Consider the following 15,205-nt stretch of genomic DNA (forward strand, 5'->3'; position numbering starts at 1 on the left):
GCTAGAGCGGGGGTTAGCCTTGCGGTCCCCATGAAAATCTTCTCCATTTTGTCCTATTTTCTGCATCTCTCCTTGTTATAACCCCTTGCCCGCATTTCTTCTTCGACCATCTTTAGCCAAGTCTTTCTCGGTCTTCCCCGTCCTCTACTTCCTTCTACATTCATTTCCATCACTCTTCTCAACCAGTCACTTTCATCCTTCCTCAACACATGACCAAACCAGCTCAACCTGTTCCTCTTCACAGCATCAATCACGGGCTCTATTCCCATCATCTTTCGCAATTCATCATTTGTCTTCCTCTCTCTCACTCCACACATCTACTGAACCATTCGCATTTCCACCCTTTCCAGCCTTCGTTGCTGCTCTACGTTCATTACCCATGTCTCGCTCCCATAAATCATAACGCTTCTCACACATGCAACATACACCTTTCCCTTCAGTTTCAACGACACCCCTCCTCATCAGCACGCCACTCAGTTCCCGAAACTTCTTCCATGCACATCTCACTCCAGCAACCGTTGCCGAGTCTGATCCACCTTCTCCATTCAGCATGTCTCCGAGGTAGCAAAATGTTTTCACACCTTCCAGCTTCACGCCGTCTCCAAGATCCAACTCAACATTTCCTCCATCTGCAGCTCCCTCTGTGCACACCTTACATTTGAATGTAGCTGCCACACTGGTTAATGACCCTCTCAGACCACTACATTTTGGATGAACCCACTCAGCGCACATTGCACATTGAATGGAGTTCACTCCGACACCCTTCCTGCACACAGCACATGGCCACCTCCCAGTTCTTTCCACCTCACCACATGCTTTACCACTTGCCATCACCTTCGTCTTTCCGATATTCACCTTCAGACCTTTTGTCTCCATACATTCCTTCCACTTGTTCATCTTTTCCTTCAGTCCATCCATACTTTCTGCAATCAACACCAGATCATCTGCATACAACAACTCCCACGGTAAACCCTCCTTTACGTTCTGAGCCCGCACCTCCATCACAGCTACAAATAGTAGTGGACTGAGTACCCGACCCCTGATGCACTCCCACCTTCACCTCAAACTCACCACTGTTCCCGTCCTTCGTCCTTACAGCTGTGCACGCTCTTTTGTACATTCCCATCACTACTCTGATCAACCATTCCTCCACTCCCAACTTCCTCAATGCCCATGTTAATACTTCGCGTGGAACCCTATCGAATGCTTTCTCCAGATCAACAAACCCAAGAAACAACTTCTTCCTCTTCTCCATGTACTTCTCCTGCAACTGCCTCACAATAAAGAGCGCGTCTGTCATTCCTCTTCCTGGCATAAATCCAAACTGCATTTCGTCGATCTTCAACTTCTTCCTTATCCTCCTCTCCAACACCCTTTCCAATACCTTCATTCCATGCTCCAATAACGTTATATTTTTGATGGAGAGGCCCATTAAAATTGATTTGCGTGTGTGTTTCAAACACCCCTTCTGATAATCTGATGTGCTTTTGATTTTAACAAATATTGTGCTCCAAATTTAGGTATTTTATTTTATTTATTTATTATTTTTTATTATTTTTATTTATTTATTTATTTATTTATTTATTTATTTATGTATTTTTTATTTATTTTTATTTTTTATTTATTCATTTATTTATTTATTTATTGATTTGTTTGTTTGTTTGTTTGTTTTATGTGTTTTATGTGTTTTATGTGTTTTATAATATTTAATTTATGTATTTTATTTAGTTATTAATTTAATTGTTTTAATGTTTTTTGTTAGGCTGTAGACAGCAACCCCCCAGGGTAGTACTACGGTTCGGACTTGGGAGCATTAAAGTGGTGCCCGGATCCATCTTGCACTCTCCATGTCAGGATTGCTGGTCTTACTTTCTGTCTAACTCACAAACTATAACTACCGGGCTAGCTTCAACCTCATTCTCACAAACAAGCACCATACACTTTTCATCACACACTTTTCATCACGCACACGCACATCACATTTTCATCACGCACTTTTCAGCACGCACACGCACATCACGTTTTCATCATGCACTTTTCATCACGCACTTTTCATCACGCACTTTTCATCACGCACTTTTCATCACGCACTTTTCATCACGCACTTTTCATCAGGCACTTTACATCACGCACTTTTCATCACGCACTTTTCATCACGCACTTTTCATCACGCACTTTTCATCACGCACTTTTCATCACGCACTTTTCATCACGCACTTTTCATCACGCACTTTTCATCACGCACTTTTCATCATGCACTTTTCATCTCGCACTTTTCATCACGCACTTTTCATCACGCACTTTTCCTCACACTTTTCCTCACACTTTTCATCACACACTTTTCATCACACACTTTTCATCACACACTTTTCATCACACACTTTTCATCACACACTTTAACTCACACATTTTAACTCACACACTTTAACTCACACACTTTAACTCACACACTTTAACTCACACACTTTAACTCACACACTTTAACTCACACACTTTAAGGCACACACTTTAACGCACACACTTTAACGCACACACTTTAACGCACACACTTTAACTCACACACTTTAACTCACACACTTTAACTCACACACTTTTCAGCACACTTTCTAGCGCGTGCTTTCCACCGCGTGCCTTGCACCACGCATCTTTCACCGTGCACCTTTCACCACACACTTTTCATACTCATCTTTACATTCTCTCTCTCTCCTTTTATTTGTCTTTATGCAGTTATTTTATTTAAGGCCTGGCCTCGACGAGTACTATATAGTCCGTGATTGGAGCCTTCAACATAATAAAATAAAAAATAAAAAAATTGCAGGCCCTCAGATTCCTCAGCACAATTTAACTTGCGATTTATCTTTCGAGTTATTGGTCATGTGCAATAGTGGTGTTGGCCTTCAGATGTCAGAAACTGGGTCACTTTGGATGCCAATATATTTTCTCTATTGTTGGTCTGAATCCTTGGGAAAACAAAACAATAATCACAGTTATTATGCCTCCACCGACGAAGTCGCCGGAGGCATTATGTTTTTCAGTTGTCCATCCGGCTGTCCGTCCAAAGGATCTTAGTCAAACTTGATATATGTATGTATAATGAGGTAAAGATGAACTGATTAGATTTTGGGGTCATGAGGTTTAAGGCCAAAGGTGAGAGGTCATTGATATATGTATGTATAATGAGGTAAAGATGAACTGATTAGATTTTGGGGTCATGAGGTTTAAGGCCAAAGGTGAGAGGTCATTTTAGGTAAAAATCCTGTTACCGCGAAGACTTGTGAACTAGTGATGGGATTCTGACCAAAGTTGGTACAAGCATGTATTATGATGCAAAGATAAACTGATTTGATTTTGGAGTCAAGAGGTCATGTTAAGTTACAATTATTTCGTTACCACGATAACGTAAGAACGGTTGAAGGGATCCAAGTCAAACTTGATACCGGTATGTATAAATGATGAAAAGATGAACTGGGGTCAAAGATGAACTGGGGATTTTGGGGTCAAGAGTTCAAAGGTCAGAGGTCATGTTAAGTAAAAATTCTTGCCGTGCCAACTCGTGAACAAGTGATGGGATTTTGAACAAATCTAGTATAAGTATATATGATGCAAAGATGAACTGATGGAAGTATGGCATCAAGAGGTCAAAGGTCAGAGGTCATGTCAGGTAAAACTGTGATAACGTGAGAATAGATGAAGGGATTTAAATCAAACTTGGTACAGGTAGGTATAATGATGCAAACATGAACTGATTGGATTATGCCATCAAGAGGTCAGTCAAGGGTCAGAGGTCATGTCAGGTAAAAATGTGATAACTTGAGAACAACTGAAGGGATTTAAATCAAACCTGGTACAAGTATTATAATGATGTAATAATTCGGGCAGATGCATATTGGTCGATATCGTAACGTCGAAGAGTGAGTGTCGTTCTAGTTTCACTATCCTATTTTAAGTGTACATAATTGTTTAGCAATGTTTACATATTTAACTTTTTAATTATATTGTAACGATTTTGAGAAGTGTAACGGGTTTTGAGAAGTGTAACGGGTTTTGAGGAGTGTAACAATTTTGGAGGAAGGGTAACGGATGTGAAGACTATGGTTTTGGTATGGTAACATCCTGGTAATGTAAATAATGGTCGCAGCCGTCCTCCTAATTAATTTCATAGAACATACACGCAGGTCACGATATATCTTTTAAATAGTGTATTTCCTTATTCCATGTAGGCTAAGTATGTGTTTTCCACTAGATTGACTTTGCATTGTATCAAACAAAATAAGCGTAGGCCCTTCCAATTTCCCGAAAACCTCCCTTCCATTTGCCTTCCGCATTTTGGTCGGTTTTTCTCTTCAACCACCATTGGCCACGAGGTAAGGTTGGAGAAGAAAGGCGTGGCTCCACCTCGTCAGAAGAGGGCAGGAGTGAACCGGCCCTAACAGCCAATCAACACCGCGGTGATCGACCCGGTAGGCGTGCCCTCGGAGCCGGCGGCTTGATTTCGGCCGAGGTGATAAAAGCGACTGTAAGGGACTGCTTTGCGAGATGACTGGAGATGAGCTGGAGAGGAGCAACGAGGCTGCACCAAGGAGAGGCCTTGAGAGATACGCTGGGGGATGACCTGGAAGAGGAGCGCAATCCACCGCAAGCCCTACCTACCTGCCTGCAATATCCCCTGTCGTTGGAGAGACGCGCTGAACGGAGGGAGACGGCTCCACCCCAGGAAGAGGAGCAGGTGTGCCGAGCCAGCGCGTGACGGCCGCGGATACGCGACGGAGGTTTTCCCGCCAAAACCGCGAGGGGTTGAAAGCTGCTGCCTCCGACCTTGCCTTCCTCTCAAGCAATCAACCTCGAGCCATTACCTGCCTGCAATATCCACCGTGTGAGTGTGAACGTCCTGTCCTACTCGTTTGTCTTGGGGATTAAGTAAATGAAATAGAATAAGTTAACAATGCACTGTGTGACTGCTCTTTTCCATCTATTGCTGTAAATAATATTGGTCGCTCTAAAATATTGCTTGTGTGTGTATAATAAATCTGTTCTTCCTCCAAACTCTGTCTTTCTTCTCTCTTCTTCTCTTTCGGTCGCTTTAGAGGTTTCCCAATTGAATATCTGTAGCGCGATTAGTCAACGTTCGGTTGGAATCGGGTTCTAATCGGGGAGTAACTGTTCGGACGCGGTTAAATACACCACCGCTCGGTAAAATAACATCCAAAAACCGTGTCCGTAACAATTGGTTGTCAGGAGTTGGATTCGAACCTGGGACTAAATTTATTTAGCCCAAATTTTGGACACCAATTGTGTTAGTACTATAACAATTGGTGTCGAGGAGTCGGATTCGGACCCGGGACTAAATTTGTTAGGCCCAAATTTTAAAAAAAAATTTTTGGTCAAAATTACGAGCTGCCGAAATTGTGTTGTTTTATAAAACCCGAATTTTGAGATCGCGCCATGGACAATCAAGGCGATCGGATGTCGGTGGGGGAGATAGACGGGTTAGGGGTAACCCAGGAACCAGGGGAAATGTATGTGGAAGAAAGGGAGGAGGAGAGCAATGAGGAGGCGGTTGAGGGGGTGTCAGACGCGCAAAATGGCGCTCTCGCGCACGTGGTATCAGACGCACAAAGGGGCGGCTCGCACGAGCGCGGGGTAGCCGCGCCCGCTGCGCAAATAGCGGGAATTGATGTGCGGGACCTCATGGCGCAGATTAATGCAACCATACTAATGGCAAATATGGGGCTAGAAGCAAAAATGGATGCTCAGAGTGAGCGATTAGAGGGCCAAATGGGGGCAATGGGGGTCCAAATGGGGGAAATGAGGGGAAAAATGGGGGAAATGGGGGAACGGCTAGAAGCTAAATTTGAGGGGTTAGACAACGGGATAAAAGAAGTGAAAAATGGGTTAATGGGGGTAGAAAATAGAATGGCTGCCCAGGAGAATCAGATAGAGGGAGTGAAAAATGGGTTAGAGGGGTTAGAAAACAGTATGGAAGGCAAATTGAGGGACATGAGGGACCAAGCGGAAAGGGAAGTTAAACAAATGGAGCAGCAGATAGAGGGGGTCAGAATGGGGGTAGAAACCAAACTGGATGCTCACAGGGAGGAAATGGAGCAGATGAGGGTGGCATCTGGGCAGGAGATGCAAGTGATGGGAGAGGAGATCAGAAAAGGGGTAAGTGAGGAGGTTTCGGGGCTGCGCGAGGAGGTAAAGCGAGGCGAAAAGCGTATAGAGAAAGAGGTGAGAAATAATACGGCAAAGTTACAGGGGGGAATAGAAGATCTGACGAAAGGAGTAGAACAGCTGACAGTGGGACAAAAGGAACTAGCGGACCAAGTGGAAAAGAACACTGCAATCATCGGGGGTTTAAAAGCAACACAAAAGGACATTAAAAATGAATTAATAGCGACACAAAAGGAATGTCAAATGGTACATGAGGGATTGACGAAGAGGTTGGAAGAGGTGACAGAAGTAATGGAGACGAAGGACCGGGAGGTAAGGACGCACATAGAAACGGTTAAAGTAGCGATGGAGGAAGAAATAGAGGGGGCGCACCGGGAGCTGAAGGAGGTAAAGGAAAAATTAGAGGAGGTGGAAGAAGGGGTGAGTGAAATTAAGAAGAGACGGAGGGAAACTAAGAGGGAGATAAAGGAGGAAGTCATGGAATATGTACAAGGTCTGTGTTCAAATCATGATGCAGTGCTCACTAACCAAATAAAAAGTTTGCAGGTGGCAGAGGAGGTGCGACGAGGTACGGAGGTGAGTGGCAATGTACATGATGTGAGGGGAGATTCAGTCGGCTTGGGGATTGGTTTGGATCCGGGTGTTCGTGAAAGGCCGTTGGTGAAGTGTGTGACAGGTCAGGTGTGCGAAAAAAGAGGTGTGCGAGAATGTCCGACCATGGGGTGTGTGAGAAAAAAAGTGCACGCCGAGGAGTGAGTGTGCCGTCAGGAGTGAGCCGGTCGAAGCGCGTGTGCGAGGGGGTACATGGAAGCGCGGTGTGGTGAGTGTTACAGAGGATGTAACGAGAAAGTGTACGTCTGTGGTGAGTGTTACGGAGGAAGTAACGAGAGAGTGTACACCTGTGGTGAGTGTTACGGAGGAAGTAACGAGAGAGTGTACACCTGTGGTGAGTGTTACGGAGGAAGTAACGAGAGAGTGTACACCTGTGGTGAGTGTTACAGAGGATGTAACGAGAAAGTGTACGTCTGTGGTGAGTGTTACAGAGGGTGTAACGGGAGAGTGTGCGCGAGAAAGGTGTGTAACGGACGGGTGCATGAGGAAAGAGTGTGCCGTCGAAAGTAAGGGTGAGTGCGCGACCGAGAGTGGAGGTGAGAGTAGTGAGAGTGACAAGGAGAGTGAGCTGGTTGTGACAGGTGAGCGAGGATGTACACCTGGGATGGAAGGATGCACACCTGGAATGGTAGAGCGTGAGTGGGAATGCACGCTGGAGTTGGTGGTGAGGCACGTGGTTGGGTGTGCGAATGAGGGCACACCTGTGATTGTCACAGAGGAGGTGACCGAGGAGGGGGCGCGAAGCGGTGTATTGGTGAGGTGTGCGAGCAACGAATGTGTGCCAAAGTGTTCGGTGGTCAGGTGTGTGACCAAGTCGGTGAGCGGAGTGAGTGTACCGAGGTGTGAAAGAAAAGGTACGAGGAGAATGGGAACGGCTGCATGTATGAGCAAGAAAGAGGTAGCGTATGCATGTAAGCCTGCAGGTGAAGCGTCGACGGTAACCGGGTTAAAGGTTAGGTCGACTTTTAGCCGGATCGGGCCCTCGGTGCGTGCCGGGCTTCGCGTGCCGCGAGAACCAGCGGAGATCCGAGCCACGGCGGGTTCGAAAGGACCGCCGTGCGCGATCCACGCTGGGCCTCGCGTGGAGCGGCCGCGTCCGGGCTCCACTAGGCGGAGCGGGCAGCCCGATAGGAAGGGTCGTCATGGCGACCACTTTCTATTGAGACGTGCCGGCAGGTCGAGATCGGGACATTGGATGGCTCCACGCCGAGGTGATGCGTGGGATCTCGGCCCGGGTAAGCCCCCGCCCCGGCCCCGAATGCGGGACGCATCCAGCCGCCAGCACAAAAGAATCCGCGTTCAGTGCTCGGCTGTACGAAGCCGGGCTGTAGATGTGAATTGGCGCACCGAGAGGATGTAATAAGTAGACGGGTGATGGTGGTAGTGATAGTGATTTAAAACGAAATTTAGAAAAGTGAATAGAATTGGCAGTAAATGGAAAATTTTTGAATTGTTGGATTTGGACGAGCGAAATTGGTAGTGAGAGACCCCCGATGTGGTGGGATGGCAAATCCACCATCCCTCACAGGTGGGGGCAAAGGAGCACTAGATTATGGGGTGTATGGCAGTGAAAACTAGCCCGGGTGGGTTAGGATATGGTGTGTAGGGATCTAGCGAAGATTGACACTAGGTGACGTTAAGTTTAGTTAGTGACTGATACCTGTAGTGGGGACGCAGGTAGATTAGTGTGGATTATAATGACGTGGGAGCGCAATAGTTTAAAGGGACGACTGGGAAGCGCAAGTTTCAGAGGGGAGAAGTTAGCTGAGATGATGCCGTGTGTGTGAGGATTGAACGGGTGAGAATGGAACAGGTGTGATTGCACAGGTGTGCAACTGAACAGGTGGATGGAGCAGTGTATGAGGGAGTAGTGGTGATTGCGTGTTGTGTTGACCAAATGGTCCAGGAAGAAAGGAGGGTGCAGGTGGCACCAGGTATGATTGCACAGGTGTGCAACGACAGGTGAATGAAGAACAGGTGTATGTGGCTGTATGGAATAAATGGTATGGAGTAGTGAAATGGATGGTCGTGGAGTGAGAATGGTGGAAATTGTGGAGTGGAGTGGATGGTGCGAAGGTGTGAATGGGGGAAGAGTGGACCCCCATCACGGATACCCGGGGCGGGTAGTGTAAGTGTTAGGTAGAGGGCACAGGTAAATTGTGGTTGGATATTGGCATCTGTGGTGCGGTTGGAAGAATGATGTTTGGATGGGTGCATTCGTGTTGTGGAAATGGCTGGGCGTGTAGCCTGTTAGTGTGTGTAGTTGGTTTGGGCACTCCACCACTGTGAGGATGTCGGCCAGGTGAGGCCGCAGGTGGGCTCTGGGAGCCGGTAGTAGTTGTTGTGGATGGGGCCCGAGGATCCGGAGGACGGACCCGGGTAGCCCAGTGCCAGAGGGCACCATGGGGTGACAGAGCCAGGAGAGGGGCTGTCCCCAGGTAGTTAGGTTAGGGTGAGGAGCTAGGTAAGCTCGGGTGGCAACTACAGTGGTGGAGGTGTGCAGGTGGGTAGACCTGTTGGGAGAGGCACACGTCGCAGCCCAGAAATTGTGCTAGAGCACCGGGAGATGAATCGGGGGAGTGAGACCCCAAATTGAGGAGCACCACAGTTTGGCCAATGGGAATTGGTTATTAAAACCACATAGAGTAAGATTGCCAATGGATTGGCAGGGAAAGACCCCGGGTAGTGTAAAGTGTGTTAATGTCATTTAGAAAGTAGTTAGGATGAAGTCTCCTCGCACCATCTGCATCCACTCACCTGAGGTGACAGGTACTCCACACCATGCCATGTTTTGATTATTTTCTATGATGCAAATGTTTGGATTGTGAGACGCATCATGACGTGGGTGTGACATTGTGCGTAATTCCATCTCTCCCTCCTTATGAGGATTGATGATGAATTGGTGATGGCAAATTTTGAAGTAACGGGATTGTGGAGACGGATTTGGTATAGGGGAAATATGGGGAAGACGTGACAGTAGTGACGAATTTGTAAATGGGTAGATTTTTGTACATATGGGGTAAGGGTAGGATAGGTGACAGGGGGGTGACGTACGGTAGGGACGAGCTTTCTCACTTCGGCCTCCGTACGCATTTCACCTTGCATTGCCTTATTGACGTGTACCCTTGTGACCTTACCCCTCGCTCAATTGTCTTTCTTTTGTCTCCCACATGACCTGTGCGCCATTGGGTGCCGATGGGAGCGTGCGTGAGGTGGCCATTGTGCGCCCGAGATTCCCAGAACCAGCACGCATTGCGTTGATGTACCACTTTATGGACCGCTGTTCGGCGGCCAAGTACCACTTGATGGACCCCAGGTTCTGGGGCAGAGCACCTCTGTTGGAGACCGGCCATAGTGGCCAGGGAATCTTGCTTGCGGACCTCGGTAAGGTGGCACCTATGCCAAACAGGTGGACCACCCTTAGTTGGCCCCTGAGGCCCTAAATAAAAATGGACACAAGTTGTGCTTTTTATTATGTCCAAATAGGCCGCATGAAGCCAGAAGACGTCGGGAAGAACATGGGCCCAGCAGAGGAAGAGAAGACCACCACCAGTTGTTTTGTTGTGTTTATTATGAACCATGGTAACCGCACCGGATGGTGTTTTTGGGTGTTTTGTGGTGTTTGGGTGCTTTTGGGTGCTTTGGTGGTATTGGTACTGGTGCATCGATGCAATGCGTGCTGTCTCCTCCCTCCCAACAGGAATTTCTTTCTCTTGTTCCCTAAAAAGAAAAGAAAAAAACACACAGGTCCTGGGTTGCGTTGTAAATAAGAAATCACGTCATTGTAAATAATGCTCCCCACCGTAAATGTATAGTTTCAGAATAATTCCGTAATTCGGTTAGCTGTGGGCTTGAGTCTGTTAGACAGGATGCAATGCAATAGGGGGACATACTTATTTGTGTTTTAAAATTGTCACACTCAGGGTCAGGTTAATTGTAGAGGGAATTACACCTACATGTCACACTCAGTTAAGTCTAGTAGGCCCGAGGACGTGCCTGAAGAAAGGAGGGTGCAGTGTAACGATTTTGAGAAGTGTAACGGGTTTTGAGAAGTGTAACGGGTTTTGAGGAGTGTAACAATTTTGGAGGAAGGGTAACGGATGTGAAGACTATGGTTTTGGTATGGTAACATCCTGGTAATGTAAATAATGGTCGCAGCCGTCCTCCTAATTAATTTCATAGAACATACACGCAGGTCACGATATATCTTTTAAATAGTGTATTTCCTTATTCCATGTAGGCTAAGTATGTGTTTTCCACTAGATTGACTTTGCATTGTATCAAACAAAATAAGCGTAGGCCCTTCCAATTTCCCCAAAACCTCCCTTCCATTTGCCTTCCGCATTTTGGTCGGTTTTTCTCTTCAACCACCATTGGCCACGAGGTAAGGTTGGAGAAGAAAGGCGTGGCTCCACCTCGTCAGAAGAGGGCAGGAGTGAACCGGCCCTAACAGCCAATCAACACCGCGGTGATCGACCCGGTAGGCGTGCCCTCGGAGCCGGCGGCTTGATTTCGGCCGAGGTGATAAAAGCGACTGTAAGGGACTGCTTTGCGAGATGACTGGAGATGAGCTGGAGAGGAGCAACGAGGCTGCACCAAGGAGAGGCCTTGAGAGATACGCTGGGGGATGACCTGGAAGAGGAGCGCAATCCACCGCAAGCCCTACCTACCTGCCTGCAATATCCCCTGTCGTTGGAGAGACGCGCTGAACGGAGGGAGACGGCTCCACCCCAGGAAGAGGAGCAGGTGTGCCGAGCCAGCGCGTGACGGCCGCGGATACGCGACGGAGGTTTTCCCGCCAAAACCGCGAGGGGTTGAAAGCTGCTGCCTCCGACCTTGCCTTCCTCTCAAGCAATCAACCTCGAGCCATTACCTGCCTGCAATATCCACCGTGTGAGTATGAACGTCCTGTCCTACTCGTTTGTCTTGGGGATTAAGTAAATGAAATAGAATAAGTTAACAATGCACTGTGTGACTGCTCTTTTCCATCTATTGCTGTAAATAATATTGGTCGCTCTAAAATATTGCTTGTGTGTGTATAATAAATCTGTTCTTCCTCCAAACTCTGTCTTTCTTCTCTCTTCTTCTCTTTCGGTCGCTTTAGAGGTTTCCCAATTGAATATCTGTAGCGCGATTAGTCAACGTTCGGTTGGAATCGGGTTCTAATCGGGGAGTAACTGTTCGGACGCGGTTAAATACACCACCGCTCGGTAAAATAACATCCAAAAACCGTGTCCGTAACAATATCATCAGATATTAATTATTTCTTACCACGGGGTCACCCTGTGTGTCGCAAGAGGCGACTAACAGGGTTGGCGGCAGGAAGCGCATCCGGCCATAAAACATTGCTTCAAAAAGGGGACCACGGTGCCCGAAAAAGGCCAACCCCTGCTATGCGGGGGAAAATGGCCTCTAAAGGTGGTTCATGGGGTCACATTGAACCCCATTTCCAAGTTTTGTTGACCACTTTGCTTCCTCATGTTTTGGAAGTAAAAAGCCATTCGACGAGTTGGACAGCTGTGCTGCTTTCTCACTGAAAGTTTTAGGCAATGGCATGTAAACAAACCTCTTGGCCTGGCAGAAATTGCTCACTGCTTAAACGAAAGTGATAGCAACCTCACAGATGAGGTGCTGTCAGAAAATTAAGTTGTGGTATTTGCCGGCGAAGTCAGACGGCACTTGATCTTCCAGTGATGAAGTCTGGGGAAGAATGTGCATACCCTCTCGTTACACGTAATCGTACCAAATGGGGAAAAAGATGAGAAAACCAGAGAAAGTGTTCTTTTTTTCAACATTCTCATCACTGCAAGCACGTGTAAGCTTTAACTTGTTCTTGTCAGACTGCATTATCGACATACGTGTGGAAGAAACCAACAGGAGAGCCGGCTCAGTTCTCAATGGCACTGATAACGGTGTAATCAAATTGATTGCCTTCTTAAGATTACTGCTCTTTTCAAGGTGTTACCATACATAAAGAGAACCCATGCTCGGAGTAAGTATGAGATTTGTCTTGTTCAAGATCAAATTTCCAGCATTCAAGAAAGGAAGGATCCACTGAAGGAGGTTCTTCCTGAAGGATCCAACAGTAAATTTGGTCACTCCATTGGTCCAGATGTGGACTCGAAGCCGCCACATGGGTTTACCAAAGCACGTGCTTTAAGCAATGGCATTTGCATTGCCACTTTCAGCACAATAAGCAGCTCGGCCCAGCAAGAGCAACAGGGAAAGAGAGAGCACTGCGGGAGTTTGCTTCATGCCTTGGTCAGAAAGGACACAAACAATTGTGACAACTGAGGCAGTTTCTGTTCAGGATTACTAATTTCTGTACTTGGTGCAGTGAGGTTCAGTAAGAATGCTGTGTACCAACCATGGACTGTCAGCAACGTTGTGCGTTTCATATGTGTTCGTTTTTTTTGCAGAATGTCATTCACGAATTTTATATTATTTTTATGTTTTGTGACTTCTTACTGGAATAGAACAAATACATTTCCATATGAAAGTTGGCCTCTAAAGCAAGCCGCCCACCTGGCATCCTTGGTCTTGCGAAGCCTTTCCTTGGCAAATCCCGAACTTCTAACGATGTACAAGGCCTTCATCCTCAGCTCGATTGAGTACTGCTCTTCACCTTTGGCTCAAACCACTGCCTCACACCTTTCAAATCTTGATACCATAGATACCAAGGGCCTCAAAAGCACTGGAATCTCCTGTGATGAAGCTGAATGTCTAGGCCTGTTGCTCTCGCATCGCAGAAAGGTCGGTGGCCTCTTCGTTTTCTACCATATCCTTTCTGGTCTTGCACCTTCTACCTTTTCTGGTCTCTATCCCGAATCTCCCACCCCCGGTTTCTGCAGGGGTGCATGCTTTCTGATCGACAAGGACACAGTTCTGGTGAAACTCCCAAAATCCAGGCTCACTGCTCCCCTCTACTAATTTGTTCCTCTTTTTCTCTCACCTGTGGAACAAACTTCCTCACTCTGTTTAATAGTATTTGTCCCTCCAGCTCTGCAAGATGGCCTTCTAGGTATCCAAGATTGCTGTTTATCTGCTCCACAGTCGATCCTTGGCCATCCCTACTCATTATCTTTTAGATCCTCATTAATCCTCGCCAAGGCCATCTCTTCTTTTATAGGTTTTTGTTTTCTCTCTCTCTCTCCCTTTTTTCTGTTTTAGTCCTTGAGCCAGACCAAAAGTAATGCTCCGGCGGGGGGAGTAATTCTCATTATGATTTTCCATTAGACCAATGTCTCAAGTGTCAGAAAAGGTGTGATGGACATCTGAGAACGGTAGCTTAGTGCCCGGATGGACGCCATCTTTGAAACCACCCAGCTCGAAAATGCCCATTTGGTGGGGTACATTGTTGCACGTGTATCTGGACTTCTATACTAGCTATCGATGTGCGGTTGACGACTAAATATACGTCCGATGTGTACCGTCTAAATAAAAAATAATATGAAGCATTTTGTTTTAGATTAATTATTATAAAAATCAATTATCGAAAAAAAATCATATATTTTTCAATATTTTATTATTAGACTTGTACTTTTTTTAGTGAAACAACACTGGTATGATTTTCCAAATTATGCATTGTGCTACACCGTTTATCTGTCTATAAAAATAACTCAAAAACTAAAACATATCATCCACCACGAGTTTACAACAAATAAATGTAAAGAGGCATAAAATGACTTAGGCCGCCGCTGGCATTATCTATTCTGACGATAACGCAAGTTAGGAATGTCGTACGGAGAGGATTTTAACACCATACGATATCTAATAAGCAGGCGGAAATTGTTACATAGGAAATCTGCACTTTGGTGGCCATCTTGGATTTCAAAATGGCCGCCAATTATATTAATTATTCATTACTAGAGTTTGGAAAGACGTATGGAGCTGATTTTAACACCATACGATGTATATTCCTAATAAGCAAGCGGAGGTATCATTGAACATGTCATGTTTTAGTCAAATAACACCGGTATGATCTTCCAAATTATACATTTTGCTAAACCGTTTATCTGTCTATAAAGATTTTCAGGCAATTTGGCCTGCATTATAATAGAGAACAACATATGCTATACAATATACAGTGCACACAAAGTTAATCATCAGAGTCGCCATCAGAGTCATTGGCATCCTGAGCCACGATAGCATCATCCTGCACCATGTTGGAGCATCCCTGCAGCTTACACACAACAGTGCACTTCAACCCATTCAGTATGCAGGAGCAATCTGACGGTCGACACGTCCTTCTGCATGTGCATGAGATGAGATTCAAGACGACATCTGGAGCTGGTAGACCCGCCATCCATCGGATTGTGAGCGAACCGCCATCATCGAGTTCCCAACCATGTCCTGCTGATGGTGTTGGGACGTCTGGTAGGTTTTCAAGGCTGCGTCGCCAGATAGCCGCCTGATAGTTGGC

At 46.3% G+C, this 15,205-nt stretch overlaps 1 protein-coding gene across 4 annotated transcripts in view; it reads left to right on the forward strand.

The window, feature by feature from the left end:
* SUPT5H (SPT5 homolog, DSIF elongation factor subunit) overlaps positions 1 to 15,205 on the forward strand; it is an 87,943-nt gene that overhangs the window by 26,039 nt on the left and 46,699 nt on the right. The gene's annotated exons all lie outside the window — the stretch shown is intronic.

Source organism: Myxine glutinosa, chromosome 11 (genome assembly GCF_964187855.1).
Source record: "Myxine glutinosa chromosome 11, kmMyxGlut1.1, whole genome shotgun sequence".
Lineage (NCBI taxonomy): Eukaryota > Metazoa > Chordata > Myxini > Myxiniformes > Myxinidae > Myxine > Myxine glutinosa.